We start from the raw sequence: 16,117 nt of genomic DNA, 5'->3' as shown, positions 1-16,117 counted from the left end.
TTGGGCTAGCTCCCGACTCAGGGTTCCATGCTGGTGGTTCCTCCACCTGGGATGCTTCTCTGTGTGCTCTGTATAGCTGGCTCCTTCTCAACCTTCAGTTCTCTCTTGAAATGTTTCCTCCTTAGAGGGTACCTCTCCAATCAACCTATTTAAAGGAGATCCCTTCTGCTACATTTTTCTTCCTGTATTTTCATCTGCAGCGATTCTTGCCACTGGTAACCCTGTTTTCCTCCCCTCCTCTGTCTTGCCTTGTTCAGGAACTGCCTCTCTACTAGGGAGCACCTTCCAGAGAGGTAGAGACCTGGGCCATCTTTGTCATTTGGGGAATCTTTCTTTGCACAGGCCAGGCACTTAGTAGCTGCTCAATGGATATTTTTAATTTAATTTATTTATTTTTAAATTTTAAAGTTTTAATATTTTTTTGAAGATGGGGTCTTGCTCTGTTGCCCAGGCTGGAGTGCAGTGGCATAATCTCGGCTCACTGCAACCTCTGCCTCCTGGGTTGAAGCAATTCTCCTGCCTCAGCCTCCTAACTAGCCGGGACTACAGGCGTGTGCCACCACGCCTGGCTAGTTTTTGTATTTTTAGTGGAGATGGGGTTTCACTGGTCACGAACTCCTGATCTGCTGGCCTTGGCCTCCCAAAGTGCTGGGATTACGGGTGTGAACCACCACGCCCGGCCAATATTTTTTAGATAAAGCAAGGTATTCATCCGTAAGTAGTGATAGCCCAAGCTGAGTGGGGTTGTTCTGAGCTTTTTCTGTGGATGGTGCCTGAGGCCACGCCACATGTAGCTTCCGGCATAGAGCAGGGGCTTACAGACGGTGACTCGGGTCACCCCCAGGATGGGAGAGGATGGGATTCAGGGGCCTGGGTCCCGGTCCCTACCATGCGTGGCACAGCTGTACAGGAAATCTGCTGAATGATTTAAAGAGAGATTTACAGGACGGAGAAATAGGGTTAGTCATTGTTCTCCGCTATTGTTTTTGTTGCCTGGGAACCCCGCCCCCGCCCTCAGAGGTGAGTGACTCTGTGGAGTGAGGAACAAGAAATGAGTGACCCAGAAAGTAGAACAGGCGCCCTGGGAAGGCAGACAGAGGGAGGCGTGGCAGGGCTCTATTTGTGGGACCCGGAGCTGGAGAAGGTGCTGGCTCCCTGTTTGGGTGGAATTCAGATTCACAAAGATTCCCCTGGTATCCACAACTTACAGAAGGAGTTCAGGATAAGGAAACATGAACTCCTGCACGTAGCTCCAAACATCAGCCGAAGAGTGGGGGAGATGGAACCTAATCGCAGCTTGGCTGGAAGCTCCAGGAGCCGTGGATTGGCTCTGGCTTACTATGGGTCTCCAGGGGTCCCCAGATGACCCCTGAGCCTGTAAGAGCTGCCCGGTAAAAGGTCTCTAGGAGTGCTTGAGATCTGAATTGTAGATCCTTTTAAAAAATATTTTTTAAATTTTAATTAAAAAAAAAAAAAAAAGAGACCGTGTCTCTCTGTATTGCCCAGGCTGGTCTCGAACCCCTGGGTCCAAGCGATCTTCCCATCTTGGCCTCCGAAAGTCCTGGGATTATAGGCATGAGCCACCTCACGTGGCCCCAAACTGTAGATCCCTAGAGCCTGATACAGTGCTTCAGTCACCAGTGCAGGTTCTGCTTCACCAAGATCCTGACCTTTGTTCTCCTGTCCTGGGCCCCTCTAGGGGAACAGGGTGGGAATGCTTTGGGACGTCCACCTGGGCTCCATATTCCTCATCCCAGGTTGACTACTTCAACTTTCCAAGTGGGTCAGGGTTTGGAGAGAAGGGCGTAGCCCAGCAGGAAGGAGAAATGACCCTGGTTCAAATCCCATCTCCACCACTTCCTAGCTGTTGAGCCTTAGACAAATAGCTCAACTTCTCTGGGTCTCAGTTTTCTCCTCTGTAAAATGGGGATAATGATTGTTCCTCGCTAACATCGTGGTGGGGATTCTATGAGGCAACATCTTTGGAGTGTGTGGCATGACTCTCGGCCTCTGGAGCCGCATTTGGGCCCTGGGATGCCTTCTGAGCTGACAAAGTTCCTGCCCTGGTGGAGGCATGGGGGGCTTCCTGTTTTAAGCTGGGTCCCACATAGTGAGGGATACAGCAATCACGGGCACTCAGGAGTGCCACCATCACACCAGCAGCAGCCGTGTGGCAAGAGTGACAGTGACGATAAGGCAACGAGCACCAACCCAGGCCCTGCTTCATGCTGCACTGAGCACCTTCCAAGGCTCATCCATGTCACCCTCACCAAGGGTCTGGGAGGTGCATTTTGTCACTCTTCCTGTCTCACAGACAGAAAAGTCACACTCAGGAAGCTGAAGTGACTTCTCCGAGGGAACCCTGTTGGGACCCAGAGGTGGCAGCTCCAACCCAGAAGTCTGGCTCCCAAATCTGTGCCCTCAACCTCCCTACCAGGCTGCCTCCTTTTTGTCTACCCTGTCCCTCTTACCTGAGCTAATGTCAACTGTTCTTCCTTCCTTTTTCATGGGCATTCTGCCTCAGAGAGGGATGGAGGTGAGGGTGTGGGTAGTAAACTGCAGGGAACTGACATCGGTGGGGCCCTCTGTGACACTGGGCTCCCCATATTTGTTCTGCCTGATTGAGGGCCTTCTAAGGCTGTAGGGGTTAATGGGGACAGGACTGACTAGTAGAGGGGCTTGGTATTCCCCGCTGAACTGACTCGTCTAAAATCACCCAGACCCTTCAAGTTCAACTCAAGTTTTGATGTTTCTGTGAACTTCGTCCCTGCAGGCCTCCCTGATGAGGCCACCCCTCTTATCTTCCCTATCCTAGGGCTAACAAAAGAGTCAGGGCTTTGGAGTCTGTGGGGTCTTAATATGGTTTGGCTGTGTCCCCACCAAAATCTCATCTTGAATTGTAGCTTCCATAGTCCCTACGTGTCATGGGAGGGACCCATTGGGAGGTATTTGAATCATGAGGGTGGGTTTTTCCCATGCTGTTCTCATGGTGGTGAATAATAAGTCTCACCAGAGCTGATGTTTTTATAAAGGGCAGTTCTCCCGCACAAGCTCTCTTGCCTGCCGCCGTGTAAGACATGCCTTTGCTCCTTTGCCTTCCACCATGATTGTGAGGTCTTCCCAGTCATGTGGAACTGTGAGTCCATTAAACCTCTTTTTCTTTATAAACCTCTTTTTCTTTATAAATTCTACTCAGTCTCAGGTATGTCTTTATTAGCAGTATGAAAATGGACTAATACAGGTCTGGATTAAAATTCTGCCTGTGTGCATCTATTAAAAAACCCACAGTTAATATTATACTTAATGGTGAATGACTGAAAACTTTCCCCCTAAGATCAGGAACAAAACAGGGATGCCCTCTCTTTCCACTTCTGTCCAACAACATACCAAAGGTTATAACTAGGACAATTTGGCAAGAAAAAGAAATAAAAGTTGTCGAGATTAGGAAGAAAAAAGTAAAATGATCTCTATTCACAGATAACATGATCTTGTATATAGAAAATCATCAGGAATACACACATATGCACACACACACAAATTAGAACTAATTAATGTATTTTGCAATGTTACAGGATGCAAGATCAATATACAAAAACAGATTATATTTCTATACACTAGCAATGAATACTCCAAAAATGAAATTAAGAAAACAACTCAATTTGCATCAGCATTAAAAACAACAAAGTACTCAGGAAAAAGTTTAACAAAAGAAGTGTAAGATTTGTATGAAACATTGTTGAGAGAAATTTAAAGAAACCAGGCATGGTGACTTATGCCTGTAATCCCAGCACTTTGGGAGGCAGAAGTGGGAGGATTGCTTGAGCCCAGGAGTTCAAGATCAGCCTGGGCAACATAGGGAGAACTCGTCTCTACAAAATAAAAAAAATTAGCGAGGCATGGTGGCATGCGCCTGTGATCCCAGCTACTTGGAAGCTGAGGTGGGAGTATCACTTGAGCCTGGTAGGTTGAGGCTGCAGTGAGCTGTGATTGTGTCCCTGCACTCCATCTTGGGCAACAGGGTGAGACTCTGTCTCAGAAAAAAAGAAGACCTAATTAAACAGAAAGACACCCTGTGTTCATGGATTAGAAGACTTAATATTGTTAAAATGGCGATACCAACCAAACTGATTTACAGATTCAGTTCAGCCCCTATCAAAATTCCAGTTGGCTTTTTGCAGAAATTGACAAGCTGGTCCTAAAATTTACATGGAAATGCAAGAGACCCAGAATAGCCAGACAATCTTGAAAAAGAACAAAATTGGAGAACTCACACTTTCTCGTTTCAAAACTTACTACACAGCTATAGTAATGAGACTGTGTGGTGCTGGCATAAGAATAGCCTATAGATCAATGGAATAGAACTGGGGGTCCAGAAATAGACCTGTACATTTATGTTCAATTGATTCTTGACAAGGGTGCCAAGACCATTCAATGGGGGGAAAGAATAGATTTTTCAACGAATGGTATGGACAATTGTACATCCAAATCAAAAGAAGGAAACTGAATCCTGACCTCACACCGTATACAGAACTTAACTCAAAATGGGTCATAGACTTAAATATAAGAGCTAAAACCATAAAACTCTTGGATAAAAATATAGGAGTAATGGCTGGGCACGGTGACTCATGCTTATCATCCCAGCACTTTGGGAGGCTGAGGCAGGTGGATCACCTGAGGTCAGGAGTTTGAGACCAGCCTGGCCAACATGGTGAAACCCTGCCTCTACTAAAAATACAAAAATTAGCAGGGCATGGTGGCAGGCGCCTGTAATCCCAGCTACTCGGGAGGCTGAGACAGGAGAATTGCTTGAACTTGGGAGGCGGAGGTTGTAGTGAGCTGAGATCACAGCACTGTACTCCAGCATGGATGACAGAGCAAGACACACTCTCTCTCTTTCTCTCTCTCTCTCTCTCTCTATATGTGTGTGTGTGTATATATGTGTGTGTGTGTGTATATATATATATGAGTAAATCTTTGTGACCTTGGATTAGGCATATGACACCAAAAACACGTGGACGAAACATAAATAGAAAAATTGACTTCATCAAATTTAAAAATGTCTGTGTTTCAAAAGACACCAAGAAAGTATAAAGATAAACCACAGAATGGGGAGAAAATTTTGCAAATCACGTATCTGACAAGGGACTTATGTCTAGAATACATAAGGAACTCTTACAACTCACTAATAGAAGACAATCCAATTTAAAAATGGGCAAAGGATTTGAACACACTTTCCTCCAAAGAACACACACAAATTTCAGTAAGCACATGAACATCAACACCATTAGTTATCAGGGAAATGCAGCTCAAAACCACAGTGAGATGCCACTTCACCTTTATGGGATGATAGACAAGTGTTGGTGAGGATGTGGAGAAATGGGAACCCTCAAACATTGCTGATAGGATTGTAAAATGGTGCAGTTACTTTGAAAAACAGCTTGGCAGTTCCCCAAAATGTTAAATGTGGAGTTACTATGACCCAGAAATTCTACGCCTAGGTGTATACTCAAGAGAATCGAAAACATATAGTCACACAAACACTTATGCACATTACAAACATTTTATTTTTATTTTAATTTTTGTTTTGAGATGGAGTTTTGCTCTTGTCACCCAGGCTGGAGTGCAATGGTGCCATCTCAGCTCACTGCAACCTCTGCCTCCTGAGATCAAGTCATTCTCCTGTCTCAGCCTCCGAGTAGCTGGGCTTACAGGTATGCGCCACCACGCTCGGCTTATTTTTGTATTTTTAGTGGAGTCGGGATTTCACCATATTGGCCAGGCTGGTCTTGAACTCTGGACCTCAGGTGATCCACCCGTCTCATCCTCCCAAAGTGCTGAGATTACAGACGTGAGCCATCTTGCCTGGCCAAGCATTCAAATATTTATAGCAGCATTATTCATAATCACCAAAAGATGGAAACAATTCAAATGTCCATCAACTGATGGATGGATAAATAAAATGTGGTGTATCCTACAATGGAATATTATTTGGCAATAAAAAAGAATGAAGTATTGATACATGGTATGACACGGATGAACCTTGAAAACATGGTACTAAGTTAGAGCAGTTAGACACAAAGGCCACATTTCCTGTGATTTCATTGATACGAGATGTTCAGAACAGGCAAATCCATAGAGAGAGAGAGAGCATGGATTAGTTGTTGCCAGGGGCTGGCAGGAGGGCAGGATGGGGAGTGACTGCTAATGGGTAAGAAGTTTCTTCTGGGGGAGAAAAAAATATTCTGAAATTTGACAGTGGAAATGGTTGCACAGCTCTGTGAAGAGACTAAAAGCCATTGAGTTGTATGTTTTAAAAGGGCGAATTAGGCCGGGCGCGGTGGCTCAAGCCTGTAATCCCAGCACTTTGGGAGGCCGAGACGGGTGGATCACGAGGTCAGGAGATCGAGACCATCCTTGCTAACACGGTGAAACCCCGTCTCTACTAAAAAATACAAAAAAAAAAAACTAGCCAGGTGAGGTGGCGGGCACCTGTAGTCCCAGCTACTCGGGAGGCTGAGGCAGGAGAATGGCGTAAACCCGGGAGGCGAAGCTTGCAGTGAGCTGAGATCCGGCCACTGCACTCCAGCCTGGGCGATAGAGAGAGACTCCGTCTCAAAAAATAAAAAATAAAAAAAAAAAAATAAAAGGGCGAATTGGAGGTAGGCAGATTGCTTGAGCCCAGGAGTTTGAGACCAGCCTGGACAACATGATGAATGGTGAAACCCTGTTTCTACAAAAAAAAAAAAAAAAAAAAAAAACAAAAATACAAAAATAGCCAGATGTGGGGGAACATGCCTGTGGTCCCAGCTACTCAGGAGGCAGAGGTGGGAGGATCACTTGAACCCGGGAGGCTGAGGCTGCAGGGAGCCGTGACAGCGCCACTGCACTCCAGCCTGGGTGACAGAGTGAGACCTCATCTCAGAAAGAAAGAAAAGGTGAATTTTATGGCATGTGAATAAGCAGTTATTCAAAAAGAGAGGGGGCTCATCGCCAATTCACAGGAAATACAGGGAGAGACAAGCAAGTTAAATAACACTGTGAGGGGCTGGGCGCGGTGGCTCACGCCTGTAATCCCTGCATTTTGGGAGGCCGAGGTGGGCAGATCACTTGAGGTTAGGAGTTCAAGACCAGCCTGGCCAACATAGCGAAACCCCATCTCTACTAAAAACACAAAAATTAGCTGGGTAAGGTGGCGTGTGCCTATAGTCCCAGTTACCTGGGGGGCTGAGGCAGCAGAATCGCTTGAACCCAGGAAGTGGAGGTTGCAGTGAGCTGAAATTGCATCACTGCACTCTAGCCTGGGTGACGGAGTAAGACTTTGTCTCAAAAAAAAAAAAAAAAGAAAAAAAAAAATGACACGGTGAGGAAGCAAACAGACCAATCCAGGCTGTGAACATTTGTAGGACACTGGCCCTATTTCTTCAATAAATTGATGGCATGAAATGCAAAACTTTTTAAAAAGCAATAGGACATAGTAACCACATGCCACACGGAGATATTACCTGGATCCTAACTTGAACAAATCACCTGGGAAATGACACTGATGAGAATATCTGGGAAATGAGATGACACCGTGGGTATCAGATGATCCCACGAGAAGCTGGGATGAGAATCCCAGCCCACCGGATGCTGAGCCCTGGCTCTCACCTCCTCGTGTCCCTGTGGACATGGTGGCTGCACCCAGCAGTTGACACGTGTGTGTGTGTGTTTGTGTGAGTGTGAGCTGGGGAGAGTGAGTTCACCTCTCTGAGACCAGCCAAGGCCTGTCCAAAGGTGAAAACGGTTTTCCTCTTGCAAGGGTACAGCAGACACTGGAATGTCCTTAGAGTGGGCCACGGCCGTCACACAGGGCCTCAGTCCACGCTGAGCCCTCCACCTCTGCCCCAGGTCACCCTCTGCCCCCCTACTCCGGATGTCCAGGAGCCAGACTCAGCAGCCCAGGCAGCTGGACAATGGGGCCTTTGGAGGCTGGGCCAGGCCTGTGCCTCAGCTGTGGGCTGTGGCTGAGGCCACCACAGAAGGCTGCTTGTGGCCGGGCCGGGTAGCAGCCAGAAATAGGTCGCACTGGGCACTGACTCCTGCGGCCCCGCCCTGGGCTCGGCCTGGGAACAGGGGTATTTGTGGAGCTGATGGGAGGAGACCTTCATCAGGAAAGCGGGTCTATTTTGGGGCCTTTGGGAAGCGTGTTAGAAAAGGGGCCCCAGACTTTCGCGTTTACCCTGAGCCCCTGCCTTTCATACACAGGCTCCTGAGCCCCTGGGGTTGAAATCCTTGCTCTGTCCGGCTGTGTGCCCCCACGTGCTGTGTGGTCCACTCTGAGCCTCGCTCCGCTCATCTGTATGATGGGGACGACTCTTGACAGCTCCTTCATGGAGAAGATGGGCGCGCAGCACCTGGCACAGTCTGCGCTCACCAGGTGCCCGAGGTCATTGGGCTTCCCTTCCCCCTTCCTCCCCTTCCGCCCTGGCTGGGGGCTGCCCCTGCTGTTGGGGCGTCTCCCAGCCCCTGGGCTGGCTCTGCAGGGCCCCTGGAAGGTGGTCTGGGGCACACATTAGCCTCGCCATTGTTCGGGGGATGGAAGCACAGGAGACCTGGCAGAGCCTTGCAAGCCCCTTGCAGCTGGGTAGCCCCTCCCCTCCCAGCCAGCTCTCTGGTTATCCGCAGCCTCCCGGGCTCGGCCCTGGACCGCAGCCTCCGTCCTTCCATCATGCACCAGGGCCCTGCAGGACTCATGCTCAGCGCTGGCGGTGGGAGAAGTTTCAGCCGCTTCCCCCCACGACTTCTAGGTCTGCTTGTCTCGGTGATGGAACTGCTGGCAGAGGAACTCTGCAGGTTTAGGCCCGTGGTCCATGGGGAAATACAGACCAGGGTTCAAAGCCAGAGTCAGAGGGCGGTAGGGGGCCTTGGAGAGGGAGAGAGATAGGAGACGTGTGTAGCCAGCTCTCCTGGAAGCCGGGGGCCAGGTCTCCCCCTCCCGGCCCCTGTATGTCCTTGAAGCTATTTTTATATGTTGCTGGAAACCAGAATGACAGCCAGAGCCAAAGCGCTAGGAGGTTTCCCGTGCACCACGGGTCTTGCCCAGGAGACCATAGGCCATTCCCAGCAGATTGATGGAGCCAGTCCAGAGGCTCCACTGTGCGGATCGGGGAGCCTGGGTCCTCCATCCCTTATCAGCTTGGAGATCACTGTTGGAAGACCCCTGGCTGGCACAAAAATGAGAAACAAGGACTTAGAGAAGCGATGGTGATGGTGCAGGTGTTCTGGGGTCTTTGAGCCCTGCGGGAAAATCCAGAATGCTCATGGAGCTCAAAACTCATTCATGGCTGGGTGCAGTGGCTCACACCTGTCAATCCCAGCACTTTGGGAGGCTGAGGCAGGTCGACTGCTTGAGTTCAGGAGTTCGAGACCAGCCTAGGCAACAGAGTGAGACCCCCATCTCTCCAAAAATAAAAAAATTAGCTGGGCATAGTGGCATGCACCTATAGTCTTAGCTACTCAGGAGGCTGAGGTGGGAGGATTGCTTGAGCCACAGGGAGGTCAAGGCTGCAGTGAGTGAGCTGAGATCATGCCATTGCACTCCAGCCTGGGCAACAGTGAGACCTTTTCTCAATTAAAAAAAAAAAAAAAAAAGAATAGAAAAGAAAAGAAAAAAAGAAAGGAATTCATTCATTCACCACTGACCTCTTTACTCATCACATATTTAAGCAGAATCTTGTAGGTGCTGGTGCGGGGGCACCCACAAAACATCCAGGGCCCTGCTCTCAAGGTACTCACGAATCTGCCTGCTCCAGTCTCTGGCTCAGAACTGTCCCACGGCTCCCCATTGCCCATGCAGACAGTGGGATCTTTGTGCTATGACAGGAGTAAGTCACAGAAACGTTGCCTGCTCACCTGTGCCTCATGAGAGAGAATCCTCACCTTGCCTACTGGCCTCTCCCCCACGCACCCCCTTTTTCCCAGTCTGGTCAGGATCTTTCAGGGGGCGACTGAGGGGACAGGACTGGAGCAGGATGGGAGAGGCTGAGATGCATACTTGCTGGGTGAGCTCTGTGCTGTTGTTTTTTGGAGAGAGTCTGGGAAAAACAGAAAGAAAAGAACTGGAGTCACCCAGGCTAAGCTGGATGGAATGAAGAAGAACCGAATGAGAAGAAAGAGGGCAGAGGACTGCAAGTGGGGGGGCTCAGGGGCGGCACACAGCACAAAGGTCCTGGAGGGAGAGGTGAGGGGGCTGAGAAGTCCTCCTGAGGGGTATAAATTGGACTCTCCTTAGTGTGACACAAAAAATATTGAAAGTCCCTGTAAAGAATGTTGGGTTGCTGCCCTGAGCTGCTTTAGTGAGATTCTGCAGAGATGGGGCCACATGGGCCCCGGAGCTACTCGAGTTACATCTGGTTGGCTTGCAGGGCTTTCCACGATCTGTGGCCCACCCAGCTCTTCAGCTTTACTGCTCATCTTCTTGCCTTTTCCCTCCCCTAAATCCTCATCTAAAATCCACCTTCCAGCCTGACCTGGTTCTTCTGACCTCCCCAAGAGCATCTTGCTCCCTGCTTCCCACAGCCTTATGGGAACAACTGCCTGGTACCTGTCTCCACCCCCATCCCATGGCTCTTGTCTCCTGGGCCCTAATTCTCCTTCCTTGGTCACCTGTTTGAAATGCACAGACTGACTACTTCTCTCTTGCTTCCTACTGTGGTATGATTTTTAGTTCTACCTTAAAAAGAAGAATATGAAATTAATGCACAGGTAAATTTTCCTAGCCTGTTCTTAGAATAATACAAAGAAAAAACCCAGAGTATCTAGGGAAGTGAGCTTGGCTGGTCACTTTGTCTCGCTAGTTCACAGTGAAACATAGTGATTCATTCATTAAACAAAAAATATTTGATTTGGGGCCAGTGACATAAATATACTTAGTGGGGCTCAAGCCTGTAATCCCAACCCTAACCCCCAAACCAAACCTAAACCCAGATCTAGCCCCAATACCAACCACAATCCTAAAGCCAACCCTAATCCCAAACCCATGCTAACCCCAATCCTAACCTCAACCCTAAATCTAATACCAAGCCTAACCGAGACACCAAAACCAACTCTAACCCCAATCCAACTCTAAACCTAACCAAAAACTCAGCTCTAACCCCAGATCCAACCTTAATGCTAATCTTCCTGTTAAAAGTCTTCCTTCTTTCCCTCCCTCCCTCCTTCTCTCTCTCTCTTTCTCTTCTTTCTTTCATGGAAATGGACTCACTCTGTCACCCAGGCTGGAGTGCAGTGGTGTGATCATGGCTCACGGAACCTTCGAGCTCCTGGACTCAAGCCATCCTCCCACCTCAGCCTCCTGAGGAGCTGGCACCCACAGACATGCACCTGTGGGTCGTATCTGGCTAATTTTTATATTTCTTGTAAATATGGGGTTTTATTATGTTACCCAGGGTGGACTCGAACTCCTAGGCTCAAGCAATCTGCCCATGTTGGCCTCCCAAAGCTGTGCCCAACCTCAGCCTTCCTTTTCTTTCTTAGTGCAATGTGCAGAGTCTGATGAAATGCATTTCTGACTCTAGATTGTCCAGTGCCTTCAGATTGGAACAGGTAAAAGGCGAGTGAAACCGAAATGCATATAAGCCCAATCCCAGGAATCACTTTGAAAAACAGGGGTGTGTGGTGTGTTTTAGTTTAAGTCCCCAGGAACCTATTTTGTGGCCATTTTCAAAAATCAAGATCCTTAGTGTGACCCTATCTAACTGGGCTTCCATGGATTCCTCCCTTGCTGACTTCTGGGCCACAAAGACATTGTCCTTACGCGCATGCCCGAGCTCCTTCTGGCCTCCAGGTTCAGAGCACCCACACGCTGTTCCCTTTGCCTGGAATTCCTTTCCTCCACTCTTCACCAGGCTAACTCTGGCTCAGTCCTCAGGTCCCTCTTAAACATCACCTCCTCAGGGAGGCCTGCCCTGCCTGCCCCTCCCCCCCAGCGCCTTTTCATTTCCTACGTGCTCATGGCTCATGAGTTTTCCTTTCAGGGCATTTATGGATATTTGTGGCTGCGTGTTTGTTTGCCTGTTTATTTCTTTAACGTCTGTCTCCCCAGCCAGACGGTGACCTCTTTCAGGACAGGAATGTTTTGTTCACAGTTGTAGCCTGGGTATCTAGCACAGTGCCTGGCACACAGCAGACTTGCAGAAAACTGTTGAATGAATGAATGAATGAATGAATGAAGGAGTGCCTTTCCCACTTCTTTCTAAAAGTGAAACAAGTTTCAGTTCATTGAAACTCCTGGGTAGGGGGTTTTGTTGGTCTCAGGTCCTGCTCTGGGCCCTGGGGAAGCCAGGTAAAAGGGACCCGGTCCCTCAGTGCAGCCATCTGTTTCTGCCTCCATTGAACTCTCTCAGGCTTGCTTAGAAACAGAGGTTTTTGAGAATCCATTTTCTCATTTCAGATTCTTCTCCCCGCGGAGTGGGAAGTCGACAGGTATCATCTTCACGGCTTTACAAGATGCTTCTTCCCAGAGAGGCAAAAACGCCCATGAGGGTGACCCGGCTGGGCGGCAAACCCTGTCCTGCCCCCAGCTCTTGGCACTGAAACTTTCTCTCTGCCCCTGCACCCAGAAATGCTCATCTGTGTCTACCTCGGGGAACTCAGCAGCCTGGATGTTACCATGGGACCCTGAGGGACTGCAGTCCCATCTTCCCATTTTGTCGACAGGCACGTTGAGGCACGTACTGCGATCAGGCTTGGGCAAATGAGCCGCTAAGAGGATGGGTTCTTCACCTACGAATGAGGTCCTTCTTTCCATAGGGGCAGGAAAAAGGCCCTTTGTCATAAGAGTCACTGCTGTTATTGGTCACCTCTGGGTGTGAGGCCTGGGCTAATCGCATATCTTGTGCTGGACCCTGACCCCATCTATCAGACGAGGCAAAGCAAGGCTCTGTCACTTGCACAACGCATATCGCTAGTAAGCGTTGCTGGTGGGATCACACTCAGCTCTGCTGGACTCTAGAATCTTAACCTTGCACTTCATAGGCAAAGAAAATCCCAGGAGTGCCAAGGAAACGCTGTCAAGATATTGTCAAAAATACGCGATACGACGTCAGCCCGGTAAGCATCCTCCGCACTGCGGACCGCCGGGGGTCGGGGTCACCCGAGCCCCGCCCCGAGCTTGCTGACGTCTCGGCCCCGCCCCGCGCCCTCCAGTCCCCGCCTGCTCCGGGTGCGCTCGGCTCCTCCCCTACGGGCAGCACGGCCTCCCATTGGCCGGGGTTTCCATGGTTACGCGGGCCGGCGGAGCTGCCAGCTCCCAGACACGTGTCCCCGGGAGCCGCCCGGAATTTGACAGGGGACCATGTGCGCGGCAGCGCGGGAGCAAGACAAAGGGCCGGGGGAGGCGGGGAACGAAGCCGGGCGGAGGGGTCCGCGTGGCTCGGGTGGGGATGGGCCCCGCGCTTCTCCTGCGAGCAGGACACCCCCTCTTTCTTTTTATTTTGAAGGAAAGGGAAAAAAGGAATTGCTACGGAAAGCGAGGTGGGAGAGGATCCCAGTCAATCTCCCTGTTCCCCTTCCTCCAGGAAGAATCGGGTACGCGGGCATCTGAGAACCCGCAGGGTCTCCGTTTATGCCTTCCAGCCCTGAGTTTCTAACCCCACCTTGACCTCAGCCCTTGAAGTTTAAATTCTGTTTCTCTGGCTTGTTCTAGAAGCGAAAGCTTAATAAGTGTGGTTGTTTTGATACTCGAAACATGAGACCCAAGGCATCTCGGGGGACCTCGCCTGCATCCATCCGTCTATCCATCCTACAACAGCGACTGCACCCCGATTGTGATGACGAATGCGTCCCCCTCCCCGGGCTCCGTGCCCACTGCTGGGCTGGGCTGCTCCCTCAGGTGCGGCAGCCAGAGGAGGTGTGGACTCCCGTCCCACGCGTTTATCCTCCTGCAGCCTCTCGAGCTTGGTGGCATAGCCATCCTTCCAGTCCCCAAGCCAGATGTCCTTGATGCCCCTTCTCGCAGCCCCATCCCCATCGCCTGTTTAATCAGTTCTATTGCTACTGTAACAAATCACTACAAATTGAGTGGCTTAAAACAACACCCATCTACTCTCTTACAGTTCTATAGGTCAGAAATCTGACATGGTCTCAGAGGGCTAAATTCAAGGTGTCTGCAGGACAGTGTTCCTGCTGGAGGCTCTTGAGGGAGAATCGGTTTCCTTGCCTTTTCCAAGTATAGAGGCCGCCCACATTGGCCCCCTTCCGTCTTCAAAGCCAGCAATAGCTGCGAGTCTTTCCTCCCTAGCATCGCTGTGACGCTGACTCTCCTGCCTCCCTCTTCCACATTTAAGAACCTTGTGATTACATTGGTCCTCCCAGATAATCCAGAATAATCTCCGCTTCGCAAAATCAGCTGATTAGCAACCTCAATTCCACCTGCAACCTTAATTCTCCCCTGTCATGAAATATAAGAAGGAGATCCATATGTTCCGGGGATTGGGATGCAGACATTTTGGAGGCATTGTTCTGCCGACCACGCCATCCTGACAGTTTTACCTCTGGAATCTCTGCAGTCCACCTCCGCCTCGCCATTCCCGCACCACTCACTCCCTTTCTGGTTACCCGCTCTTCTCCCAAGATGCCTTCAATAGCACCTGTCCACTGTCGTCATCTCTCTAACCTCCCTCTGTCCACACGCCCCTGGGCCCCAACTCTAAGACCAAGATGCAGATGTCACTGCTTCCTTGGCACTGGTCATCTGCAAAGGAGCATCCTGACTCTCCTTGGACACACACAGACCCTCAACTTGCCCTACCCCATTGGTTCCTCTGGATCCATGACCGCTCCCACTCTCTGCCTCACACCTCGTGCTCCCTTAATACTAAATCACTTCCGATTCTCTTGAGATCCCGGGGCGATTCTCTTGAGATCCCGGGGCATTTGGTTCTTCCTGGCCTTGGCCTGTGTGGCTCCCATTCTCTGAACTGTCCTGCCCACCTTTATTTGCCTCATCCAGGAAGCCTCCCTGACCCCCGCATCCCCCAGACTCTTTCATTGCCCTCCACTGGAACAGAAATGTGCTTTTCACTGACTGGATTGGCCCAAAGAGATCTGAACCTGAGGCTGCCCCTCATGTCACCGAGAGCCCTCTGGGGTGGGCACTATGCCTTGCTTGCCTCTTTGGTCGTAGTGTCCACCGTGAAATTGGTCACATAGTAGGTGCTCAACGAACTCAGACTGAACTAAACTCAAGGACTTGGTCGGGGGGTAGTGAGAAGACCAGCTGGGTTGTTTGGGGAAGTAAAGGATAAAGTTGGATGGAAAAGCACGAGGACCTTGGCTCTGTTTCTGGTTCTTGGGGTGGAATAATAATGACCGTGACACCAACAGTGGTTGGTCCCAAAGGCCGTCCCATGCCAGGCAGAGGCTAAGTGCTTTATGAGAACATTATCAATCAATTCTCACAACAACCTTAGGAGGTACCAACTCTTATCAGCATCCCCATTTTAGAGATGAGGGCCCTGAGGCTGGGTCAGGAAGTTATCTTGATCTTGGCTGTTCCTGATTGGAGGGGTGGTGGGAGTTGGGGACAGGTGCTCCGGCAGGGACCTGCAGGGAGGTTGCAGCTGGCCTGGCCTCTGGAAACAGCCATCTTGATGCTCTGCCCAAAAGTCTCTTTTTTTTTTTGAGACAAAATCTCGCTTTGTCACCCAGGCTGGAATCCAGTGGCACGATCTCAGCTCACCGCAACCTCCACCTCCCAGGTTCAAACAATTCTTCTGCCTGAGCCTCCTGAGTAGCTGGGACTACAGGTGCCTGCCACCACACCTGGCTAATTTTTGTATTTTTCGTAGAAACAGGATTTCACCGTGTTAGCCAGGATGGTCTCGATCTCCTGACCTCGTGGTCCACCCTCCTTGACCTCCCAAAGTGCTGGGATTACACGCGTGAGCCACCACACCCAGCCCCCGAAGTCTCTTCTTTCCTTACTTCCTGTTCTCTGTCCTCATTATTCCGCCAGCCTATTGTCATTTTTTCCCCTTCCCAGCCTGCCCAGCCAGGATATGCGGCAGGAGGTTCGGTTTTGAAAGTGTAAGAAGGGCTGCCGGGAGTGACTGTCTCACGGGCACAGAGTGTGCGTTTG

Source organism: Piliocolobus tephrosceles, chromosome 14 (genome assembly GCF_002776525.5).
Source record: "Piliocolobus tephrosceles isolate RC106 chromosome 14, ASM277652v3, whole genome shotgun sequence".
Taxonomy (NCBI): domain Eukaryota; kingdom Metazoa; phylum Chordata; class Mammalia; order Primates; family Cercopithecidae; genus Piliocolobus; species Piliocolobus tephrosceles.
The sequence above is the reverse complement of the archived record's forward strand: the minus strand, read 5'-3'. Positions refer to the sequence as shown.